This window comes from Ochlerotatus camptorhynchus, unplaced genomic scaffold, assembly GCF_037179485.1.
Source record: "Ochlerotatus camptorhynchus isolate MF236.1 unplaced genomic scaffold, CSIRO-AGI_Acam_v1.1 ptg000071l, whole genome shotgun sequence".
In the NCBI taxonomy this organism is placed as follows: domain Eukaryota; kingdom Metazoa; phylum Arthropoda; class Insecta; order Diptera; family Culicidae; genus Ochlerotatus; species Ochlerotatus camptorhynchus.
The window spans coordinates 188,849-214,693 of record NW_027040561.1 but is presented as its reverse complement, the minus strand read 5'-3'; the positions used below and the strand labels follow the sequence as shown (position 1 = coordinate 214,693).

General features: G+C 40.0%; 1 protein-coding gene across 1 annotated transcript in view; it reads right to left on the bottom strand.

Moving 5' to 3' along the window:
- LOC135697532 (uncharacterized) overlaps positions 1–25,845 on the bottom strand; it is a 336,829-nt gene that overhangs the window by 290,308 nt on the left and 20,676 nt on the right. The window lies entirely within an intron of this gene.

The following is a 25,845-nucleotide window of genomic DNA, read 5'->3' as shown; positions in this document are numbered from 1 at the left end:
TATTCTGCTGTAAAGTGCCTGTTTTGAAAATTTCAAAAATAAATTGAAATATAATTTGAATTGAATTGAACATGATGGTAGGTATTAGCCACTTGTGCATGGTAAAAATATAAATTAAGATAAAACTGTAAAACACTTCAACATTTTGGCGAAATGCGCAGAATTAGGTCCTGCGCAGAATTATGGCGCACATAGTAAACATGTTGTAAATATGAACTACATTTTCGGATTTGGAACCGTCAATTCTCATCTGTTAAACCATTATTAGAGCTGGACATGATTGATAAGCCATATCTGCTATGTGTTGAAGTAGAATTCGTTTTTTCATTGATTCTATTAACTAACAGCAACGATTGTAAAACTTAAATTTAATCAATTTATTTCAACACATGACATGTGAATAAATAAGTATCGAGTATTCAAACTTTTGAATAAAAAAAAAAAACCAATCAACTTCTTTAACATGTCACGTTCTGGAAAGATCGAACAGTATAAGTTATAAATTGGTGGCGCAAGTGGGTAATTGTTGTCTACCCACTAAAATTTATTAAACTGGATTTTTGTTTCGTAATGGGTTGGGCATTTACCCACTTGTCCCACCACTTTTCATTTACCCCAATGTACCTTTCATTTTTAACTACCGCTTCGATTCAACCGGGATAATCTATTTGCCACTACGGATCAGAATGATAGCGATGCAAGTGTTTTTGAAATCCTCAATCACCAGCACCTTGTCGTTGGTGGTTCCAATTACTTAAACTGGGAAATTTATGTTCAAATGAAAACATCGACTGCAAAATGTCAATTAAACTACTTCACCAGTCTAAAGTATCACTGTTTTCCAACCCGAAAAGCGTAATGCAATCAGCACAATTTCCTACTGTAAAAGGTTCGTTTCATCGTCGTAGTTCGACAGGAAATGCGCAGCGTAACCCTGATATCGTTGACTTGCATAGGTATAGCCAAGATTTTTTTTTCTTCTCCATACCTTATTCCTTGTTCCTTATTTTCTTAGGAATCTGGAACAGCTCTGTAAAGGAGTCCAAATTCATGATAGCGCACTGGAAAGTCTGCTCGAAACTAGAGAGGTTCTAGAACCTCTCTGCTCTAAAGCATCAGTAATTTGAATAACACGATTTTTTACACTATTAGATAAGCATAATTGAAATACATATACCAATTATCATGATTTTATTGCAATTAAAATAGAATAAAACAGGAATTAATTTCATTTCATAAGTGACGAAAACTATAAAATTGACGGGGCTTACAACAACAACCAACGACACTAGCAACCGGTAACTACGATGGAAATTATTCAAGTTTAAAATACTTAAAAATATTTAAGAATACCTATGAGAGATTTAAACGTATTTAATGTATACTAGTACTAAAGTTTAGAGTGGGATACCCCTAGGGAAAACCAAACTTTTTGTTCATTGTCTTCTAGCCTTTTTCCATATTGTACTGTTAACTATTTCTATTCTCATGAGAATTTTCATCAGCTACAACTTTGCAGAAAATTGTTTTTCAGCCAAACGTCAAATTTAATACTTATTAATAGTTCAAGAGATTGACAATCTTATGGCAAGTTTAGGCAACTGTATTTTGGGCAACATTGTATTCTGCAGTGTGACATAGTAGCCATGATTTTTGAACTCTATTCTACGCGCCATAAACACCATTTGATTGAGCATAATCATAAGACATCAGTAACTTGAATCATTAATAATGTTTGTTCCTTACATTTGATCGAAAAGTGGTTTTCAACAAAGTTGTAGCTGAGAAAATTTTCAACAAGCGCAGATGAGATAGATATGAACCGAAATTATGGTTTCTCCATTGTAATTTCCGTATATAGCTCTCCCCCGAAGAACACGTTACCCACTGAGTTCTACCCACCGCTTTGTCTAAGTGGGTTTTCAACCAAGCGCTCTGATTTTCTGCGAGCCACTAGTTCTCCATTGAAACTACTAACATGCAAAAAATCAGACCGACTGTTCGAAACCCTGCCGAGAAAAAGCGGTGGGTGCAACTCAGTGGGTAACGCGTTCTTCGGGGGATAGCTGTAAACTTCAAATGGTTTGTGCCAAGTCAGGTTCTTACTGCATGAGTTCAAATTTTGGGAGGATAATCAGGACCCAAGTCGGAACCATTTGAGTACTGTGGAGTGAAAATTTCAAATTTTGCATCAGACTACTGAACATAGCATTAGGGTGACCGTATACATTTTTGAACATATAAAAATAGAGTCCCTCGTGTTGCTGTTTCCTGACATATGATTCAAGCTATTACCGCTTCCTACCCCACAGTGCTGATCAGAAGATTGTATTCAAACTCATTGTGCCACGTCTGATCTAGTTTTTTTTTAACGTGGTTTAATTGTATGAGATAGGGGAAATGGATGTAGCGTCGGCTTAAATGCCCCTAATTTGGACCCATACATAAATTCAGCAATCGACTAAATTTTCAATAGCGACCAAAAATATCCATTAGTACCGTCCCAATGACGCGTTCATTTAGATACAATTGATAAATAGCTGATTTTTATCGATGGGCCCAATCTTAAATTCATCTTATCAGTCTAAAACGCATGTAATGTTTTAAAGAAAATTTGTAGAGAGATTCCCATATTAATTTTAATTTGATTGTGATAAGAACTGAAAAGAAAGGAAATGATTTTAAATGAAATTCTCCATTTCAAAGAAATCATGTAAAGAGTTCTTTGTGAATTGTTTAGGTAGTTAAGAATCGACTGTTTTTGTAATGATTCATTTAACTGGGCTACAAAATGGTGAGTTGACAACCTGGAAGGAGCGGAATACCTAGCCCTGGTCCTCACAAGTTCCTACTTCACGCCTCCTCGAGTCATATGATAACAAAAGACTACCAGCTGAAACATGGACACAGCTGGTTGGCGTAGCCTGGGCAATGTTGCCAGTCCGGCAATAGCAAAGTGAAGAGGTGCGACGCAAACACTGGCGCGGTAACCATAGTACGGTGATAGAGGAAATGCTTCACCAAACCCTAGCGTCTGTTCACCATGTAGGTGCGGCTCAAAACGGCGTTTGTTCTCCATGTTCGGAGCGGCTGATCACCGTCCTAGTGCCAGCGTGGGACTCTAAACAGAGCTGTGCACGATGGTCCCCCGACAGAAAGAAATACGGATCGGAACAATCGGCACAGACCTACGCGACGAAATAAGGACTACGATTGGAAACTCGGAACATGGAACTGCAAATCGCTCGGCTTCCCGGGTTGCGATAGGTTAATCTATGACGAACTTCAACCACGCAACTTCGAAGTCGTAGCACTGCAGGAACTTTGCTGGACGGGACAAAAGGTATGGAAAAGCGGGCATCGAGCGGCTACTTTCTACGAGAGCTGTGGCACCACCAACGAGCTGGGAACCGGCTTTGTAGTGCTGGGTAAGATGCGCCAACGCGTGATTGGTTGGCAGCCGATCAACGCGAGGATGTGCAAGTTGTGGATTAAGGGCCGTTTCTTCAACTACAGCATCATCAACGTGCACTGCCCTCACGAAGGGAGACCCGACGACGAGAAAGAAGCGTTCTATGCGCAGCTGGAGCAGGTGTACGACGGCTGTTCGCAACGGGTCGTCAAAATCGTCATCGGCGACATGAACGCTCAGGTAGGACGGGAGGCAATGTATAGACCGGCAATCGGGCCAAACAGCCTGCATGCCGTATCGAACGACAATGGCCAACGATGCGTGAACTTTGCAGCCTCCCGGGGTATGGTAGTTCAAAGTACCTTTTTCCCCCGCAAGGATATCCACAAAGGCACCTGGAGATCACCTGACCAACACACAGAAAACCAAATCGATCACGTTCTAATCGACGAGAAATTCTTCTCCGACATTATCAACGTCCGCACGTACCGCAGTGCGAACATAGATTCGGACCACTACCTAGTTGCAGTATGCATGCGCTCAAAACTCTCGACGGTGCATAACACACGTCGAAGTCGAACGCCACGACCCAACATTGAGCAACTACGGGACACCGGAGTTGCCCAGGACTACGCGCAGCAGCTGTAAGTTGCACTACGCTGGAGGGACATCCGTTCAGCCATAGGTAGTACTGCTGCAGCGGCACTAGGTACTGCAATCCCGGACCGAAGAAATGACTGGTTTGACGGCGAATGCAAATTGTTAGTAGAGGAGAAGAATGCAGCACGGGCGAGAATGCTGCAACACCGCACGAGATTGAATGTGGAGCGATACAGACAAGCGCGGACAGACAAAACTCGGTTTTCCGAAGGAAGAAGCGTCAGCAGGAAGACCGAGATCGCGAGGCGATGGAAAATCTGTACCGCGTAAACGACACACGGAAGTTCTACGAGAAGCTAAATAGTTCGCGCAAAGGCTACGTGTCGCAAGCCGATATGTGCAAGGACTTGGACGGTAACCTTCTCACCAACGAGTGTGAGGTGATTGAGAGGTGGAAGCAGTACTATGACGAGTACCTCAACGGTGAAGCAGCAGAAAACGAAGGTGGCACGGCAACAGACCTTGGAGCACGCGCAGAAGACGACAGGCTACCGGCCCCTGATCTTCAAGAAGTTGAGGAGGAGATCGGTCGGCTGAAAAACAACAAAGCAACTGGTGTAGATCAACTACCAAGTGAGTTATTAAAATACGGAGGTGAAGCACTGGCTAGAGCGCTGCACTGGGTAATTGCCAAGATTTGGGAGGAGGAGATATTACCGGAGGAGTGGATGGAAGGTGTCGTATGCCCAATCTACAAAAAGGGCGACAAGTTGGAATGCTGCAACTACCGCGCGATCACACTGCTGAGCGCCACCTACAAGGTACTCGCTGCCGTCTGTCACCATATGCAAGATAGTTCGTGGAGCAATACCAGGCAGGATTCATGGGTGCCCGCGCTGCCACGGACCAAATTTTCGCGATTCGGCAGGTTCTGCAGAAATGCCGCGAATACAACGTGCCCACACATCATTTGTTCATCGATTTCAAATTCGCATACGACACAATCGATCGAGATCAGCTATGGCAGATTATGCACGAATACGGACTTCCGGATAAACTGACGTGATTGGTCAAGGCGACGATGGATCGAGTGATGTGGGTTGTTCGAGTATCGGGGACACTCTCGAGTCCCTTTGAATCTCGAAGGGGGTTACGGCAGGGTGATGGACTTTCGTGTCTGCTGTTCAACATCGGGTTAGAAGGTGTGATCAGAAGAGCTGGGATAGACACGAGTGGCACGATATTCAGGAAGTCCATCCAGCTCCTTGGTTTCGCCGATGACATTGACATTATGGCACGGAACTTTGAGATGATGGCGGAAACGTACATCAGACTGAAGGCTGAAGCTAGACGGATTGGACTTGCCATCAACGCATCAAAGACAAAATACATGAAAGCAAGGGGTTCTAGGGAAGACAATGTTAGCCTCCCACCCCGAGTTCAGATTGATGGTGACGAAATCGAGGTGGTAGATGAGTTCGTGTATTTGGGCTCACTGGTGACCGCCGAAAATGATACCAGCAGAGAAATTCAAAGACGCATTATGGCAGGGAATCGTGCCTACTTTGAACTCCGGAGGACGATGCGGTCGAATAAAATTCGCCGCCGCACGAAGTTGACTGTCTACAAGACGCTGATTAGACCGGTGGTCCTCAGATGGATGACGGAACGGGGAGGAGGCGACTGAACCACGAATTGCACCAGCTGCTGGGAGAACCATCCATCGTCCACATTGCAAAAATTGGGCGACTACGGTGGGCTGGGCACATCGTAAGAATGCCGCACGACGATCCAGTGAAAATGGTTCTAGAAAGCGACCCAACAGGAACAAGAAGAAGAGGCGCACAGCGGGCAAGGTGGATCGACCAAGTAGAAGCTGACCTGCGGACCCTTCGCAGACTACGAGGCTGGCGAACTGTGGCCATGGATCGAGTAGAGTGGAGACGACTTCTTCGGACAGCAGAGGACAACAAGGCCTTAGCCTGATTGGTAAGGTAAGTCATTTAACTCAGTAACCTTTAAAAAATCCGGAAATAGCTATTCAGGATTTTCTGATCACCATGCACAGTTGAAAAATACTTATGCAGTTTGACAGAAATTCAAATTTCTGTTGAATTATTTATTTAATCTAGTGACTTTTTCGGCCTAATCACATTTGGTCAAATAGCGTTCGGCCTAATGGCGTTCAGCCTGTTGGCATTTGGCCTACTCTTCCATTTAAAAAAAAAATTGCTCCCCCATATTTATAAACCTGGCTACGCCCTTGACTCCAGGGAAATCGAGAAAATGTCCAACCCAAATTTAACTCGCCGCCTCCGGCTTGGCAATACAGTGCCTTAACTGATTAGGCTCTGGTTGTTCATTCGTATTTATTTTCAAAGCTAACTGAACTGGATAAACAGAAAACCCATTTGAATAAATCCACCCGACTCACGCAATAGTTAGACCTGCTGCTTCGAGTCGACATAATCCCACCGCCGCACCGTTCTGAATTGGTAGGTACCACGGATTTCCCTTCCGCACCTACTTCCCACCTGAAGGCCACCATCGCATCGCATCGGTGGATCAAGCTGATCTCGCATTGAATTCTAATTACAGTCAACATCACTGTTTTTCAAATCCAGTATGACGGTGAGAATACAAATAGAACAACTTTTTGCCGCCCGCCTCCGATCAATGGCAGCGCAACAAAAACAGGTGGGCAGCTGCAGCCAGTCAACCAGCTTTTTTAATTGCACACAACAACAGAACGAACCTGCTGCCTCCTGCTCTAACCATGACGACGATCGGACGGACGGAGGAGTTGTTCTAGAGAGCGCATTTGTTGAAGGTCGCTTCTCTTGCCACGCCGCCACCAGAATCGTTAGAAATGTCACAAACAAAGTGTGTGTGTGTGTCGGAAAACGTCTGTCTGTCGGTCTGCCTGCGCGTTCTTCGAAGAGATCCGGAATATTGGAAGCCTTTGTTTTGCATCGCGTGGGCACATGGCTTCGAGCAAGTCGTCGTTTCGAAGAGCAAGATTTATCCACAGTTGCTTTCAATTGAAGGCAAAGCATAAACTATAACTTATAAGTGCTTGTGCTTCGATTCTCGTTGTGTGGGTTCTGGAATTTGTCGTGGTGGCTTAGTGCATTAGACAGATAGAGCGAGAAAAACCTGCCTCCACGATCGATGTTCTGCCGAGATGGAATGTGCAGGTGATTAAGATGAAACGGAGAATTGATGCAGTTGGTGGGAAAATCCTGTGGCTCCGATCTGATCTGATCGCCCTCGTCAGGGCAAGGTGCATGTTAGGCAGCTCTAATTGTGCTGCCTATTGTGCTGATCAATTCTTGTCGGGTAGCAATTTGCAACATCCAATCGAGAGTGAGTTCCTGGAATGCCTCTTAGCGCATAAAATCTAACCGGCAGCTTTTTTTTCCAATAAATTCACCCAAAACTAATTTATAACGACGGTATCGGTGACAGAAACAAGATAATTTCCAGCGAGCTGTGTTTCTCATTTTTTTTTCCCTGATCCCGTCGTGTGTCTCACCTTTGTCATTTTGCGGCGAAAAATCACTGGCGGTTGTTCTCTCATTTGCCTACCGCTGCGAAAAATTTCAAAATGCAAATTTACCAGTTTTCGGGTTCCGTGTTCCGTGTGCTCCATATTCTTGCATCTTCGGCTGGTTGGTCGTGTTACAGGCGAGGTGAGACGGAAAACGAGACATTCAATTTGCATACTTAATTGAAAATTTATACATCACGGGACAACATGCAACTGGACAACGGGGCAACATTTTGTTTGAAAGTGACCGTAATAAGCCTGCTTGACGGGTGCACTCAAGTAATTTTTCTGTCAATTTCGGATCATACAAAATTTGTGTTAAAATAATTTAACAAGGAAACAATACAAGTTGTAATTCAATATTAACTTTGTAAATAGAACTGTCCCTCCTGCTTCAAATACGCACTTCTGTCTCTACTTTTTTCTTCTAATCCGACGACTTTGCACCACCCACAGCTAAGGAGTTCAACAAGTCCACCGGCCTTCGGATTTGTTGGATCGGTTCGACGGATTGCCCGCCAACCACCCACCTACCAACCAAGCAACGAGGGCCACCAGCTGAGCACCAGTTGGTGCGACTTAATACTTAGAGGAATTCAAAGATCAAAACACTCAACTGAGAAAAAAAAGGCGTTGGGGAGACAGTTCATAATGCTTCCCAGTTAGTTCAAGTACTGAACATCGTTGCTAGTTAAAGTACTGAACTTACAATGCTGCTCGTTAAAGTCACGAATTGACTATCGTAAAATTATGTGAAATAGCGCGGGCCATTTTCCCTCAGGAGGTGCGTTTTACCCCATCCTACCCTATATTTGCCTTCATTGGCCTCACTGTTATACCAGCAGCTCCAGTAAGTTGCTTCTAAACTCTCCACCACCCCCGTTGCACAGTGAGGGGACTCCAAGCAAAATCTGGACAAAATTCTAAGATGCCTTGCACTGGCGTGCACAGGGTGGGGCAAGGTGGGGCAATTGCCCCACCTTTTATAAATAAGATTGTTATTTCCACATTTACAAAATTATTATATAAAATAACTTGATTTCTTGATAACTTGATTTGAAGGTAAAATAACTTCATTTCATAATATAAGAGCACTGAAAACCTTTGAGATGGTGCCTGAAAATAGCACCACAAAGGTGCATGAAGGGACAAACTTCAATGAAATTGTTTGGTCAAAAAATTGCACCACAATGGAGTGGTGCATACAAAACAATTTCTGGTGTAATTTTTTTTTTCAAGATGGTTCATGGAGGGTTAAAAGAAGAGGGTAAATTTAAGGTTGAAAAAATTAACCTTCGTGATGGTAAATCGAAGAAATAGCTTTTTATTGAATATTTCTGGTGTAAAAATATCATCAAGGTGGTACATGGAGGAACTAATCAAAATGATAACTCTGGTGGAAAAATTGAATGACGCCAAAAATTTTGAGGTGCACATTTAACTGAAAATTTCTGGTGGAAAGTTCGCATAACTGTGGTGAATGTAAAAGCAAGGTTTAATCATTTTTCTGGTGCATAATTTGCATCGTTATGATGAATGCAAGCTTCATTGACAATTTATGGTGGAAAATTTGCACCATTCTGGTGTATGTAGAGGCAAAGTCTGAAAATTGCACCACAAAGGTGCATGGTGAAACATAAACTTCACTTAAAATTTTTGGTGCTCCGTTGTGGTGAATGGAGGAGCATGCTTTACTGAAAATTTATGATGCAAAATTTAAATCGCTCTGATAAATGAAATGAACAGAAAATGTCTGGTGGAAAACTTGCACTGGTCAGGTAAATAAAGGCACAGGCTTTATTTACACGGGAAAAAAAGAGTTTCCATATTCGTGAACAACAGCACGGTGTATATTTGAGAAAATTTTGTTCTGGATAGCTGGCCGTGATTTTTAGTTCACGGTCCGTTCCCGTTTTCGGGAATGGATTTTTTTCCAAGTAAGCTATATTGAAAATTTCTGGTGGAAAATCTGCACCGTTCTGGTGAACGGATGGGAAAACATTTCTGAAAATTTTTGTTGTTTAACTTTCATCCTTCTACTGAATAGTGAAACAAATTTCAATAATAATTTCTAGTGGAAAATCTGCACCATTCTGATGATTTGAGGGAAGCTGCTTTACTGAAAATTAATGATGAAAAATCTGAAAATAGGGGCAAGCTTTATTTGGTGGCCAACCTGCAACATTCTGATGATAGGAGAAGCAATCTATATTGAAAATTTCTGGTGGAAAATGAAAAAAAGGAAATGTGCACCAATCAGAAGATTGGAAAGGCAATTGTTATTGAACATTAACGTTGGAAAATTTGCATCGTTCTGGTCAATTGAAATTTTCTGGTGTAGAATTACCTGGGGGCAAGTTTGTATTGAAAATTTCTAGTGTAAGATTTGCAACAAACTACTGCATGGAAGGGCAAGCTGAATTGAAAATTCCTGATGTAAAAATCGCACAGTTCTGGTGAATGGAGGGGCAAGCTTTATTGAACATTTCTGGTAGAAAAACTACAACGTTTTGCTGAATGGACGGACAACTTAAACTTAACTTCCGAGAAGAACCTCAAGGGTATTGAATTCTGAGGACAGTTCAAAAAGAAATAATTCTGAGATTGATTTCATGAAAATTCTGCGAATAATTTCTAGTGAATCCTGCAGATAGGTAAAAGATAATTTAGATAAGAATACTGAGAGAATCAAATTTTGAATGAAATTCCAAAGGGATGTTGAGGAAAATTTAAAGGGAATTCCGAGGATAATTTCAAGCTCATTCTGAAAATAATTTCTGGAGAATACAGAGGAAATTCTTCTTAAACTTTAGGGGAATTTCAGTTCCAATGTGCTCTGAGAAAAAAAAGTCCAGAAATATTCCGAGAAGAACCTCAAGGATATTGAATTTCTAGGACAGTTCCAAAATATTTCTGGGGAGAATTCAAAGAAAATTCTGTGGTTAATTTCTAATGCCTCCTGCAGATAGTTCCACGATAATTTTGAAAAGAAAACCGAGAAAATCAAATTTAGAGTGAAATTCCAAAGGGGTTTTTAAGCAAAATTTCAAGCGAATTCCGCGGATAATTTTTAGCTCATTTCAGGAAAAGTTTCTGAAACTCTAAAGGAATTTCAGTTCCAAGGTGTTCTGAGAAAAAATCAGTGGTAGACTTATGAGAAGAATTTCAAAAGAGCTCTTAAAAGAGTTCTAAACATATCCGAGAAGAACGTCAAGGATATTAAATTCTGATGACAGTTCCAAAGGATTTGTGGGGAGTATTCCAAGAAAATTCTGCGTATAATTTCTAGTGAATCCTGCAGATAGTTTCAAGATAATTCCGAAAAGAATACCGAGAAAATTAATTTCTGAGTGAAATTCCGAAGGGATTTTGAGGAAAATTTCAAGGAAGTACCGATAAGTTCTAGCTCATTCCGGGAATAATTTCTGGATTATACTGAGGAAGTTCTTCTGAAACTCTAAGGGAATTTCAGTTCCAAGGTATTCTGAGTAAAAGTCAAGAAGAGTTCTAAAAATAACTATTTTATATAAATAAAAATTTCGAAAGGAACCTCAAGGAATTCTGAGGATGGACTTTTTCGCAACTGTACAAAGTTTAAAGACAGCTTTTGGATTCCCTAATTGAAAAGTGGGTATTAGTTTGCCATTGAACCTTGGTCTATTGTTGGCTTACTAAGAATTAGTCTAAGTATCATTTCGGTTAAAGCCCAACTATTGCAACCATTTGACTAACCGATCATCATCGACATCGTCGATAAGATTAAACTGCCAATTCCATTGGCTGTCTGAAAGCAGTTTCCATTGCAGAAGATGAACCACCACCGGAGCAAAACATAAATAAAATTAGCTAAATTGAACACTAGGGAAACAGTGGTGGGTGGACTGCAGAATCCACCACACACTTTGGAGTACTCCCCATCCTCAGATTAAATGCACCATAGAAAAAAATTTCCCCTCCTTAACAAGATTCCTGTGCACGCTAGTGATGCCTTGAAAATTACCAACAAGGGTTTTCTTTGATCAATATCAAGATTATGAATCAGTTTTAGCCAAAACCCACAAGGAAGGGGCCAAAATCTTTTTCGAATGAAAAATTCATCGTTCGACATTTGTATTGCCTTGATTTGTTTAAAAATCTAGTTCCAGCTTTTCGAAGCCTACTTTGGTCATAGCCTACTTTTATGTCACGTTTATTTTGGTGTCGAATCGGTTTGTTCTTTTTATCAGACTTGATATCAAAAAACACAATTTTTCGCTTACTTCCGAAAGTTTCCGAAACATAGGGATGTGGTTTTTGAAAAGCTGATAAAACTTCTTTCAAGACAGGGCCAAATTGAGACTGAATTTGGGGGCATATTACGGATGTCACTTTACGGTGAAAACTTGTCACTTGTCGTCACGGTGAAGTTATTCCCATTTGATTTGTACGGCAATCACGGCTCTTATTATGAGTATCACTTCCTAATCACCGTGTAATGACACTCGTAGTAAGGCCCTTGATGTTTTTTTTGTAACTTAAGATTGACCATGTAGGGTTAAAAATAAATATCAAAAAACCTATTATGTTTAGTTGTCGATTTCGCAAAAAGGTGAAAAAGTCAACAAACATTTTAAATTTTGTTTTTTTTTTTTTTTTTGTATAGGTGAAATGAATGTTATGTCAGCCTAAATGTCCCTAAATCTGCACACTGTGCCGAAACACCACATGGCACACTGTTCGGCACTATAAATAGAGCACATTTTTACAAGTAGGACACATACAATATAATATAAAACGGCATCTCTGCTGAGTGTAGACGTTTTGCAAATCGTTGCTAAGGTTGACTACTCGGTTGAATACTTTGTTTACTCAAAAGTAAAGCTAGTGAGAGTATTTGTTTTTTTTTTGTATTTGTTATCATACATAAAACTGGTAAAACAACGATTCAATCAAGAATTTATGAACGACAAACCAGTTTCGAGGATCACCCGAAAAAAAAAATGTAAGTATTCTCTGAACCGTGGATCGCTTTAAATCTAGAAAAATTCAATCCGATTCACAGGAAAAACCCCTGTGGATCGTGATTTCATCCAGAACAGCTTCTATTCGGGCTTGACTTCAATCAAGTTCATCCACACCATGGCCGGTCGAGAGGGTCCTGTCGATACGGCAGTCAAACCAGCTTCAGCGAGTTGCTTCCAGTGACTGACGGTTGGTCAAAAGCTACCTATGGTACAAACTGGTTGGATCCCGTGATCTTGAAAATCAAAAACAAACTTGGAGACATTGAACGTTAGTTCGCAGTTGGGACGCAAATATAAATATTAAGCCGCCTGTGAAGGAAATTTTGAAGAAGTCTATTATCGTATCATCGAGGAATTCAGTAGGATATTGTTTGTAAATCCGACAAATGTTGACTACGCTGGGGCTGGGTAATACATTTTTGCTAAATATTTTGACTCTCGAAGCGTACAACGAAGGATCAGAGCATGATTTTCTGCGAGAGTTTAGGTACATTTACAAGTTTGTTATGCAGAATAATCAATCAATAAAAACAGCCTCTAGGCCAGATTCCTATACCGGTCTTGCCAAGGATCATCCGGGATGGAAAGATCCGGTCATTTTACAGATGCATCTCAGTCATCATCCGTCTTTTGAACTAGCTCGTATCAAGAGTAGCATTGGACGATCCTGAGGCAAGAATCGATCTTAGTGAATCGATTCATTGTTTTGAAAATAATCGATTCACCGATTTAATCAATCATTTTGAATCGATCATTTGGATCGATTCATTTTTCAAAATGGCACAATAATGTTTTAAATATAACGGATCATAGGAAAGTTGGTGCAGATTAACGCCAAGTTGATATTTCGTTGCATAACCTATCTTGTTATGACATTTAACTTATAATAGTCATTTAGTGTGATGATTGATATCATTAAGAAATAAATTGTGTAGTAAGTACGCAGTTAAAGTTGTGAGTGTAACATACATATCATTCAAGCATTTGTAAACAAACTTTTTAGGGCCTTTACACGTGAACCAAAGTACACCCACGCAAACCAATACCACTTTTGAATAGGTGAGAGTTGCCCCTATCCGATGATGTTGTTGGTTTGCGTGAGCGTACTTCGATTCACGTGTAAAGGGCCTTAAAAAGTTTGTTTACAAAAGCTTTTGTGCCATTATCAAATGTTATGCCTGATATATGATGAGAATAGATCAGTGCACGGTCCCTAACCTCACTTTTTGCTCCCTATCATTTTGCTTCTGAGTAAAAGAGATAGCAACGAATGGGAGCCAAAACAAACCACCCAAAACTGTCAAAACTTACGGGTGAGAGAAGAGTGCGGCAAATCTTCGTGAACTGATCAATACTCAGCTTTCCATGCTAGGTAATGGCGGCCTGTTTGTATGAATAAATGTATCCTTCACTGTGCTTTTTGACTCTATCTGCAGGTTCAGATTTTGACCCCTCCCTTTCCCTCTCCCAGGAACAGAAGAAATGGAACAACATACGCCCTCGAGTGACACACAAAAGTACAGTGAAGGATACATTTATTCATACAAACAGGCCGCTATTACCGAGCATGGAAAGTTGGATAGTATTGCGCATTTCACACCAAATTGGACTAATAAGCGCGATTTCACTTATTAAAAAGCGTGATAAAATTGCAAGTTTGCGTCTAATCGTCTTGGTGTCTTCGGTGCACTTATTCCTTATGATGCAAGCAATAAGTGCTCCAAAGACATCAAAACGATTTGACAGAAACGTGCACTTTTATCACACTTTTTGCATTTTTGGGACAGTCCAGTTTCAGATGCAATCAGCAATAAATGACTACTTTGATTTCATTTGACATGTGGAAGTTTTTGCTCAGGATACTTGATTAGGTGAGTGATTTTGATTTAACAGGTTATAATATTCGTTTTATTAGTATTAAATGAACGATTTAAAAAAAAAAACGAAAGATTAACATATGAAACCAAACTATTAGATGGTTGGAGTGTAAAAGCCAGGTAAGTACGGAAAGTACTTAATTCAGATATACCAAAACTCATCCGAGAGGGATCCCAAGAAAGCTAATTGAGACATGCGTTTTGCATTGAGCCGATATTGATTATGTGTGGTTGCACCAGTTTTAGACAATAGTCTCTCTGATGCAACACTTTAGAAATCGAGGTAGGCCGTGCATTGAAACTGACGTGTTTTGAATTTGCTGCTGCTTCATTTTCCGAGATGCTTATTGAAAATTTAGTGCAATAAGTCCTTTAACTGGTGCATTTTGGACACCTGAAAACTTGTTCAATAATTTTGCGTGGGTTTATTAGTGCTGTGTTTGGTTATTTAAAAAAATAGGATCGAAAGAGTTTATAAGATTACCGCCAGTGAACAAACCGGGTTTTTTTTTCTTTCTTCGCGCCGCCGTAAACGTTGCGAAAAAGCAGATCTCCGCTGAATTTTTCAATGTACGCTGTTGAATCGTGTCCGTTATCGTTACAATATAAGTCCAGGAGGTAAGGGTGATATCCAGTGGAAGTAGGTTAAAATCGAACGTGCAAATTTTCTCCTGCAAAGTGCTGCTGCCTGCAAGTCAAAATGGGCGCGTATCTATCGGAATCACTCACAACGCAAGATTCGAGCGAGGAGGCAATTGATTTGCTTGCTTGCGGTTCCAGCTCGATGCAAGGCTGGCGGATCAGCCAGGAGTAGTAGTTTCTAGTGAAAGAAATCATCTCCATCACATCACTAAACATAACCACGAGCAATGACGGGGAACTGCATCCCAAACCCCATGATAAACAAGGAGCGGATGCATCCAACGAAACTTTTAAGCGCAAATGAATCATTATTTACCAACATAGGAAAAAAAAATTATACAATTGTAATTGAGAAATATTGTACAAATATTTACACATTACACACAACTACACATAGTAACTCGGAGCGTTTGCTACGGTATGTCCACGCATTCTTCCACCAATGTAGATTCAAGAAATGTTCCCATTTATTTCCAAGAATCATCTTTGCGGCAAATACAACGCAGTAGGCCTGGCCGTGTTGATGTTTATATCAGGTCTCAGATATGTTGTAAACATCAATTAGACAAGAAAAATGATTAGACCTCATCTAACCTAATCATTTTCCAGGATGCTTTCTCGTACTGGCTGCGTTTGTATTAGAGTAGAGATTAGATTAGATAGCTTCTCTGACGGAACACTTTACCATTCTTGATTAATAGTCTCGAGCAATGGGGTATACATGGGGATATTCACTAGAGTTTTTCTCCCATGCTTGAAAGGATCGACAGAACGTGGAAAAACAGGCTGATGTAAGAAAATTTTGTAATTTCGCCGATATGCCCCGGTGGCGATTCTCATTCTTGCCTACTGAACTGTCACACTGGTTGTTTGCAGAATCCATGTTCAAGATAAGTGATGTGCATAGGTGAAGACAAAAAAAAATAGAATGAAAAGGATCGATCCAGTCGATTTCTGTCGTGCTTGAGATCGATCCAAAAAATCGATTAATCGAACCATAGCTAATCAAGAGAGCCCAGTGCCATGGGTGGCCTACCAATCGGTCAACTGTAAGGCCTTAAAAACTGGCTCGAGGAAGTTGCTCCTAGGTTGCGATTGAATTCTCGCCTATCAAAGTTCTGGGCTTCTTTAGTCGGGAAGAATTTAACAGGGAGCAGGTGCCAAATTTCATCCATCATAGATCGGGTACGCCTTCATTTCTGCACATCTGGAAGTAATCAGCAGTATAACGGGACATCGAGCCGGAATCTGGTGGACGGGTTGAACTCTTCATAGATTTGATAGCTTCCACTTCCTCTTCCACCTCCCGATCAGCAAACGCTCTAATGAGAATGAAGAGAAGCTGAAAGCTTGCCTTGATCGATCAGAGAAATTATGAATATAAACACAATGAAAAAAAAAGTCATAACTATCGGGGTTGCCAAACTCATGGAATAGTAACACATTGATAGGCACACTTTGATGGAAACCTTGTTTGGCACAGCTCAATCTCTCGGCAATGATTAAGGTGTGCAGAGTTGAATACCCCTTAGCCCATACATAAAATCAGCAATCGTCTAGACTTTCAATAGCGACCAAAATATCCATTAGTACCGTCTCAATGACAGGTTCATCTAGATAAAATTGATAAATAGCATATTTTTAGCGATGGGCCCAATCTTAGATCCATAGGCCAACATCAGAGCCATTTCCACAAAAGAGCCACATATGAAAAATGTTATTTGGCTAACATGTATTGCCATTTTAACATTGAAGTTCTACCAAAAATACATGTCTCTACCGATTGGGCTAAAAACTTTGGATTTTCCAATAGAATGTAATGAAGATTATTGGAAAAATATCCAAAGATCCGAACAGCTCGACATTTTTATTTCAATTATGTCCACCCTCGCCCTACTGTGCGTCAGTACAAAAACAACAAACACAATACCCACCCCCCACCCCCTGGAAGCAATGAATCGGAAAGGAAGCATCTTACTTTGGTACCTTCCACTTGATCCGGAGGGGCACTTGAATAAAGTATTTTTCTTCCAACCAGCCAGTGGCGCATCGGGGCTGCGAATGATTGATTGATTTTGCTCGTGGCGTAGACATAGAAATACACAACAAAGTGAACCAAAGCAACTGAAGACCGGTGACCGCAAAAGAAGAAAAGAAGCTGGATGAAGAAAGCGCGCTTTTCTGATTTTAATTTTTAATGCGCAACCACACAAACCAGTCACTGAATCGGTCGGGTTTAGTCGAAATGGGTTTATCACAATGGTGAGTGGCGGGGGCGGTGATGGCTGGTGATGACGATGATGATGGTGACGATGATGATGATGGTTAGCGTTTTGTTTGCAATCGTTGGATATTTCATGAATAAAATGTATATTGCCAGAGTGGAACGCTTCTTGGTAGGGTAAATTGGTCTACTGTGAAGCAAATTTGAGCAAAAGTTTTTGTTCTTCGACTATTGTCAGTTAGTGTCCATTGAACATTCCAGAATATTTTTCTTTTTACACCGATAATGGCTATGCATCTGAATCCTAGTCTTAACTACTTCAAACTAGTGATCACCGATTAGAAGATTAGGAATTAGGAAGACTAACTTACTATTTTTTTCCTTGTTTCAAGATCATCCTCGGTGGACAAAGCCGAGTCTTGTCGTATCAACAAGGCATAAAAAGTAACAAGGACTAAGATTTGTTCCTTTGATTGCGTTGCGTTGCGTTTGTAACGGAGTAATTCGTAGATTGCGTACTGGCAACTGTCATGTATCTACTTAAACGTTCTTATTTTGATTGCTTAAGGAAAACTATTTGGTAGTGAATAGCTTTCCAATCAAAGTTCAAAACAGGAAAAGCATGACAATTACCATTGCCGGCCTCCGTTACTGGGGAAAGGAAGGATATTGTTGATGTAACATCTACTTAACGAGAGGCCAGCGACTCACCGACGCCCCCATAGATGCTACGGAGTTGGATAGTTGGATAGGAGATGGGTCCGAATTCGCTTAAGCAGGCGATGTGACCATGGTAATTGTTTTATTTCGGAGGAGCCTGGGAGTAAACCCACGGTCTTCTACTTAGTAAGCAAAAGCACAGCCACCAAGCTAGCCGAGCTCCTCAATTTAAATATTGGGACCTTATTTTGTGAAGTTCTTAAGAATACTGATTGAAATATAATGTAAACAAATAAAAGTTAATGATTAAAAATGCTACGGATTCATAAATTCAAGGCTGGTAGCGATCACTGCTGTCTAAAATCGTGATTTTAGTGACCATGTTGAAGAAATAAGTGACCAAATAATGACTTATATTTGTAAAAATAGTGACTATAAAGTGACATAAGAGAAGAAAAGTAGTCGTTATGATGGCACACCAAATAAATGTTTGATGTTTTAGACAAACTCAATAAGTATCTCATAAACACTTATGTACGATATGAAGCTTGAAAGCGAAAGATTCAATAGAAAGCTTATGTCCAACTGCTACTAACTGCAAAAACCTGGAAAACCGACAATCCTCATGTAATTTTATTTTTTTTTTGAAATACCTGGAAGTCTCAGAGAAATTAATAATTGTCTAACTTAGGACATTTAAAGAAAATAATGAATACAAGGATTTAATTTTTCTCGTTATTTTTATTCACATTTTGAACTTTATGGATCCACAGTGGCTAAATCTTCATTAATAAATAAATAAACAAAAAACACAGATAAAATACTAACACGTTTTCCGGATGTTCATAAAATTTGTATCACGTTCCAGAAATTCTCTCGGAGCTTTGCTGAAGTTTCCGGAAATTCCCTGAGTTTCTCGAAACTTCTTTAAGGTTTCTACAATTTCCTTGAAATCATTTGAACTGCCCTTTGATTCTCTGATCTGTTTGATGTTCTCGAAGCTTCTCTAAAGCTCCCAATTCTATTCAAGATCTTGGTTGTGCTCGGAAACAAATGGAATTCCTGTAAACACCTTTGAATATCCCTGAAATTATCTGGACTTCTGTGTAGGTCCTAAAAAAATATTTATGAAGTTTTCATAAATTCTCTGAAGGTCTCTGTGCTTTCGTGAAATTTTCAAAACATTTCAAGAGTTCTCGATTTTTTTTCAGCTCATCACGGAACTATCCTAAATTTTTCTAAATTTACTATTATAGATCTTTAAACTGCTCCAAAAGTCTGCCTTAAGATCTGAAATTCCCCAAAGATCTCTAGATCTAGATTTTCTGAGGTGATTAGAACTTCTTAAAAAATTGCACAATGTCCCTCAAGTTTTCTTTATTTTTTAGGTTCACTTGACACCTGTTAAGTTCTCTGAAATTATAGGAATTTGATAAAAGTTCCTGAAAATTTTCGGATGCTGAAAGAACCGCTTTAAGGTTCTTAAAGCATCCAGTAAGTTCCCCATATGTTCAGCGCGTTAAATTCACTGATGTCCCGCAGTTTGTTTATGGAGCTTCACTGTAATTCTCAGCATTTCTTTTCATTCCTCAGAACTTCTCTAAAGTTCCTACAATTGTTGTGAAGTTATTGGGACTGCCGTGAAGATCTCTAATTTCTCATAATGTTTATTACAAGCTTGAAATAAATCATTTTTTTTCCTTAATTCTGGCACTTTGGCAATTTTCAATATCTTGAACTTGTACATAGAACACGGAAATTTAAGAACTTGAATATTTTTAGACCTTGAACTTACTCAAACTAAGTAAGCCTTTTAACTTTATTAAAGTGAGAAATTAATTAAATGTCAAACTTCAACATTCAATAGATTTGATTGTAAATCCGTTTCTTTAAAACTGTCTTATAAACGTTTGGGCTACCAAAACATAAAGCATATTTTTAAAGCATTAAAAAAATAGCCACAAAACAAAGAATGATACATCTTGAAACAAATTCACGCTAAAAAGTTAAAAATAGTGACTGATTCCAAGAAAAAGTGACTTAGTAACTTTGTCTTAAAAAGAAGACTTTTTAGTGACTGGCTTGAAGAAAGTGACCACGTCACTAAAAAGTAATTCACTACCAGCCCTGTAAATTAAGTTTAAATAGATAAAAGTAGAAAAAGGAACAATCTCACCAAATCAGTGCAAGTGAATCCTTTGAAAGCAGCTCTGTCACAGTCCAAGTGTATGTGGAAACTTACATCTCCTTGACGCGAACACGAAGAACAATGGGATCAAGGACTAAGATGTGTTCCTTTGATTGCTGAAAAATCCTGTTCCCCTAGATTCATGTAGACAGGACTAGCAATCGGTAGAAGATCTTACATCCCGTAACGTACCACGAAAAGGTGATCTACCCACGTCACAGGGCTTGGTCTCAGACGTTATTTCGATCAGAAATACCGTTTCTAGGTAACAATTTTTTGAAAAAATTCCCTATTACAAACATTGTTTCAAGTTTCATAGAAATCGGAGAACGTCGATTCAAAAATTCAGTTTTGTTTTCGCTGTTTTGTATGTGACCCTTATAGCTGTCTTATCCATGTAACCTATAACAAGCTTATACTCTATTCTATCTACTGCTACAAAGAGAACTATGTTCCGTCAACTGTGTGCAAAATTATTAGCAAATGACAGTTCGTGACTAAAACTGTTTATGCCAAGCAAGACGTTATGTTAACGAACGCATATTTTTATTTGATACATATGTTCTTTATAGTATTCTCTTTCAATTGAATGAAAATAATCCGCAGTCCCTTTAATGGTATGCCAAGGAGCGAACTTTTGATCTGACGCTGCCCATGAACTTCAGCATAGATTCCTTGGCGATAAGTCTTTTTCAAATTCTTCGATTTAATCTGCTGCCTTAAAGTGTTTCCGTAGATATCGTAGATGATCCCATAAGTATCGCTTGACTGGGCCTCAGGACAATTTAGAGGATTCATATCTTTTGGCACGTATTGCAGATTGTTTGCTCTGTACCAAGCTACCGTGTCTTTCAAGTAGTGCATTGACCCCAAATCGGACCAAAATAGTACTGGGCCATCATGTTGACGGATCATGGGCCACAGACGCCGATTCAAACACTCCTAATCGTAAATTTCAGTTCGTCACGAATGGCTTTGACAACTTGCCACTCGCATATCGTTTCCCAAAACATGGCTTTCGTACCAAATTTTTTGTTAAAAATCGACTTATCAGCATCGTCAACTTCCTTATCAGGAGACGAACCAGCCCAGGGCTGAAAGTCTCCTTAATAAAGATATAAAAAAAACTTCCTTATCATCACGGACTGTGTAAAATTTACTGAACACGAAAACAAAAATTTAGTGTGTAGCATATTGAACGTAAATTAGACGAGAATCATTTGACTTGCTCCAGAAGACTCTTCCGCCTGCTCATAGAAGTGTCTTCCAACTTCCTCAAAAGTCCATCCGGTTTATACTGGACGTGTCTTCTAATATTCATGGGAAGCTTTTTTAGTTTCCCCGGAAATCGATTTAAACTTTTCCCGGAAGATTTTTCCAAGATTCCCCGGATGTTTCAGCCAGCTTCCTTCGCAAGTTTCTGCCTTGATGGGCCTTGCTCTTATTTTCCCAAGTAAATCAAACAAGCTAATTTCCCCGGTTTTTTAACATATCTGGAAATGGTTGACGTCAAATATCAGACTGAAAGTGGTCATTATATACGATAGATGAGGAGATGAAAGTATAGAGTTGATAGGTCCGTTAGGGTACGACAGCATGAAAATTGTATATAGAGAGTAGAAAGCGATCAAAGGTCATTTTTGAGAAAGGCACGTATTGGGTTGATCATCTCCTTTACCAAACTCCCCTATTGGGGAGATATGGTGAGGGGTATCTCCCCCCGCCACAACTGGCAAAAGAGATGATCGTTGATTTGCTCACGTACCTTCGATGTGCGGAAACAGTTCTATCGATTGTTTCACACTCAAGTCGATACCTGACGTAAGCATCTCGTCGATAGGTTTGGAAATTTCAGCTTTTGTTACCACTATCGCTGTATGTGCTCCTGTCATCGTCAACTTAACGATCTTGAGCAGACACGCGTAGGCAGGGCTCTGCATTTTCGAAACAAAGAAAAGAAAATGAACTCTCCGCAGAATCGCTTCATTTCGAGCAATATCATTTTCGTGTAAGTCATTGTGTTTCTTCTTATCGAGTCACGATGAACGTTCCTCCTTTGAAACATGAGTTGACTATTGCTTGTGTCGTCCGTGAAGTGCTTCAGTTCATTTTATTTCAAGGACTCGAAAACTGCCTCCTTCAGTTTTTTCAACTTTCACTTCAATTCGTTCTTTTGACTTCTCAAGCACCGCGTCATCAAGCATCAAAATATAGTATCCGCACAATATAGGGATGGCATCCGGGTTATATGTAGTAATAATATATTATTTTATATTAAACGAAAAATAAATTAACGAGGCAATTCTGGAGTCCAAGATGGCGGCCATCGGGGTCAGGAACAGTCTCAAATACCCTACAATATGGGTATTTTCGGAACGGGGACGACACGAAGGTGTCGAAAAAGGATATCCGACGCCATTTTGCAATCCAAAATGGCAGCCATTGGGGTTCAAAAAAAGTGTCAAATGCCATACAATAGGGTATTTTTGGAACGAGGATGGCGCGTAGGAGCTGAAAATCGATAACCGACGCCATTTTGGCTTTCAAAATAGTAACCATCGGTTTTCGGAAGTGTCAAATACCCTAAGATATGGGTATTTTAGGAACGAGAACAACGCTTAGATATTAAAAATCGATATCCGACGCTATGTTGGAATCCAAGATGGTGGCCATCAAGTTTCATAAAACGTATCAAATACCCTAAGATATGGGTATTTTCGGAACGGGGACGCCGAAAATCAATAACCGACGCCATTTTGGAATCCAATATGGCGGCATTCGGGTTTCATAAAAAGTATCAATATCTGGGTACCACTGGGGACGACGTGTAGATGCTGAAAATCGATATTCGATGCTATTTGCAGGCTATTTGACATTTCTTCTGAAATCGGAAGCCACCATCTTGAATTTCAAGATGGCTTTGGAAATCGATTTCTGGTTTCTTGATGTCACCCCGATTAAAAAAAACACACATTGATCAATATTTGACAGTATTTCACAGTTTCTCTGAACCAAAGCCACCATCTTGGATTTAAAGACGGTGTGACATCAATTTTCGGCATCTACGTCTCATCTCAATTCTGAAAATAACCATATTTTAGGGTATTTGACACTTTCCCGCAAATCTGAAGTCGCAGTCTTGGATTTGAAAATGGCGTCGAACGCCAAAAATACCTATATTGATGGCTATTTGACAATATTTCCCACATGTTCTGAAATCGGAAGCCGCCATCTTGGATTTCTAAATGGTGTCGCATATCAATTTTATCACATCATACCAATTACAAAAATTTCAATATTGATGTGTATTTGACTGTATTTCCACTTTTCTTAAGTCAGAGGCCGCCATCTTCGATTTCAAAATGACGTCGGGTATCGATTTTCATCCTCTAAACATTATTACAATTCCAAAAATACCTTTATTGGTAGGTATTTGACAGTATTTCCCACTTTTTATTAAACTGGAAGCTACCATCTTGGATTTCAAAATGGCGTCACATATCAATTTTCGATCGCTAGACGTCACCCCGATTAAAAAAAAATTATGGGTAAACAAACCACCCGACAATGATAAATATGACGTCCACATGCACAGATCTATGCGGATACGCTTAAATTAACCGAGTGAACAATCAACAAGAGTCATAAAAACTGCGTGAAATTGGATCGAACAGTTTCGCTCAAATGACAATGAAAGAAGAAATGAACACGAGTCAAGCCAAAACAAACAGCATGAAAACTGTTCGAAAGTGGTTCTGTTGATGTTGACGGGGATCTGCTCGAAGAGAAGACAGAATGACTTTCAATTGAAAGTGATGTTTTACAGCTTCATCGTCACTTGACGATTTTCGATTGAAAGTGACTTTGTGGGGCCCTGCGCGTAGGTACTCTAACGGAACTCTATACTTTCATATCCTCATCTATCATATAAAATGACCACTTAAAGTCTAATATTTGACGTTAAACATCTCCATGAAGTAGTACAAACATGATTAGTTATATATTTAGTAAAGGGACTGAATCTATGACGGTTATCTGAGAAACCTGAGAAAAGCATTAATTCCAATCGAGCAGACAATGGATGGAAAAATAACAGTTTCCCGGGAATCGGGAAATGCAAATTTTGATGAATTTCCCGGAAATGCTTTCCCGGGAAGTCCCAAGTAGGAAGCACTACTCAAAAAACAAGTTTTTTTCTTCTGTCGCTTTTTCAATCCTGATTTTTGAAATACAATGGCTTGAGTGAACTTCCGAAATTTTTCATGGTTTACATTTTAAGAAGTCTTCTTCGTAGTTCTTTGAAAAACAAAGCATTTTTCCCAAAATTTTGTTTATTATGTCTCGAAATCGAGGACAAAATTGAGCAAACTTCTTTATTATTAATGGATAAAGTTTGGAACGAATTTTTTGAAAAAAAAAGTTCTCACAACCCGTTCGTTATAGGTGGTGGATAATTGTCTTCATTCAAACAGTAGCACAGTCCACTCGAAACCCCAAATTGGCCTCGACAAAGATGTGCGAAGCACGAAAAACAAACCAGCAGCAGCAGCAGCAACAGTCTGAGCACGATAATTGAGCAAGACCCCCCTAGCATCATCAACTGCAAATCCACAATTCGTAGGCAATCGTAGACGAAGAATCCCCTCGGACCGTCTCTTTGATAGTTGGGTTTCATGGTTTCTCGACGCGGGTTGAAAGCGAAAGTTGAACAAACTGCTCTTGCTGCTGCTTCTTCGTCCATTTCGATTCTCAGTCCGTCAAGGTAGGTGACCACTTTGAAGCTGGTGTTTTGAATGTGATGTGGATTCTTGAGAAAAATAATTTCAACTGATTGACGATCGCAATAGGTGAGAACAACTTTAGGGATTTGAATGAGCAAAACAAAAATACAACAGGGAAGTGTCAAAAACTGCCAACAGTCATCGAAGGGGTTACCGTCCAACCGCAGACAGCAGGAGCAAATGCCAAGCACGAAATACCGAATGGAATCACGCTCCGATCGTGGAGATAATTTGCTCGAACTTATGAGCGGACTTACCACCGAGACGTTTGAATTGGAGTTCTCCTGGATGGTTTTCAGAGCTGCAACTGCTAGAAAGAGCATCACGAAGCATTTCCTCTATTTCGTAGCATCGGAGAAGCTTATGGACGATTGTGAGTTTATTTTTATTTGATAACAATTATCATGAAATTGAAACTACTAGTCACTGCTACATTGACCTCACCCGGAGCGAGAAGAGGGACGCAGCTATGGTAAATGCTGTTTGGCGTTTGTCTTACGATTGTGATTGCATAATAAAGAATGGGAAACGACGTCAAATAAAATGGGAAGTTATCGAAGATACGGCATACAAATTATGATGATATTGCATTTAAAATTTTGTCAATTTGTGCAGCACAAATCACGATGAAAGTTAAAATCTCGCATTCCTCATAACGGAGGGGTGTTGTTCCAACGGTGCCATGGGATGAGACAAAACATTACACAACTCATCATTATTATCTTCAATCGCAATGACACACATATTTTCCTTTAACAGCACCCTAACCCTTCCAAGACAAATAGGTTTGCCTCGCTCGTGCCGCTGTCGCAACTCTTTTGTCATCGCTAAACGGTAAAGACGAACCCATCCATCCGCCGTGGTAGGCAGCTATCTGACTTATGTTGGGTCGTCGCCACGCTTGAAGA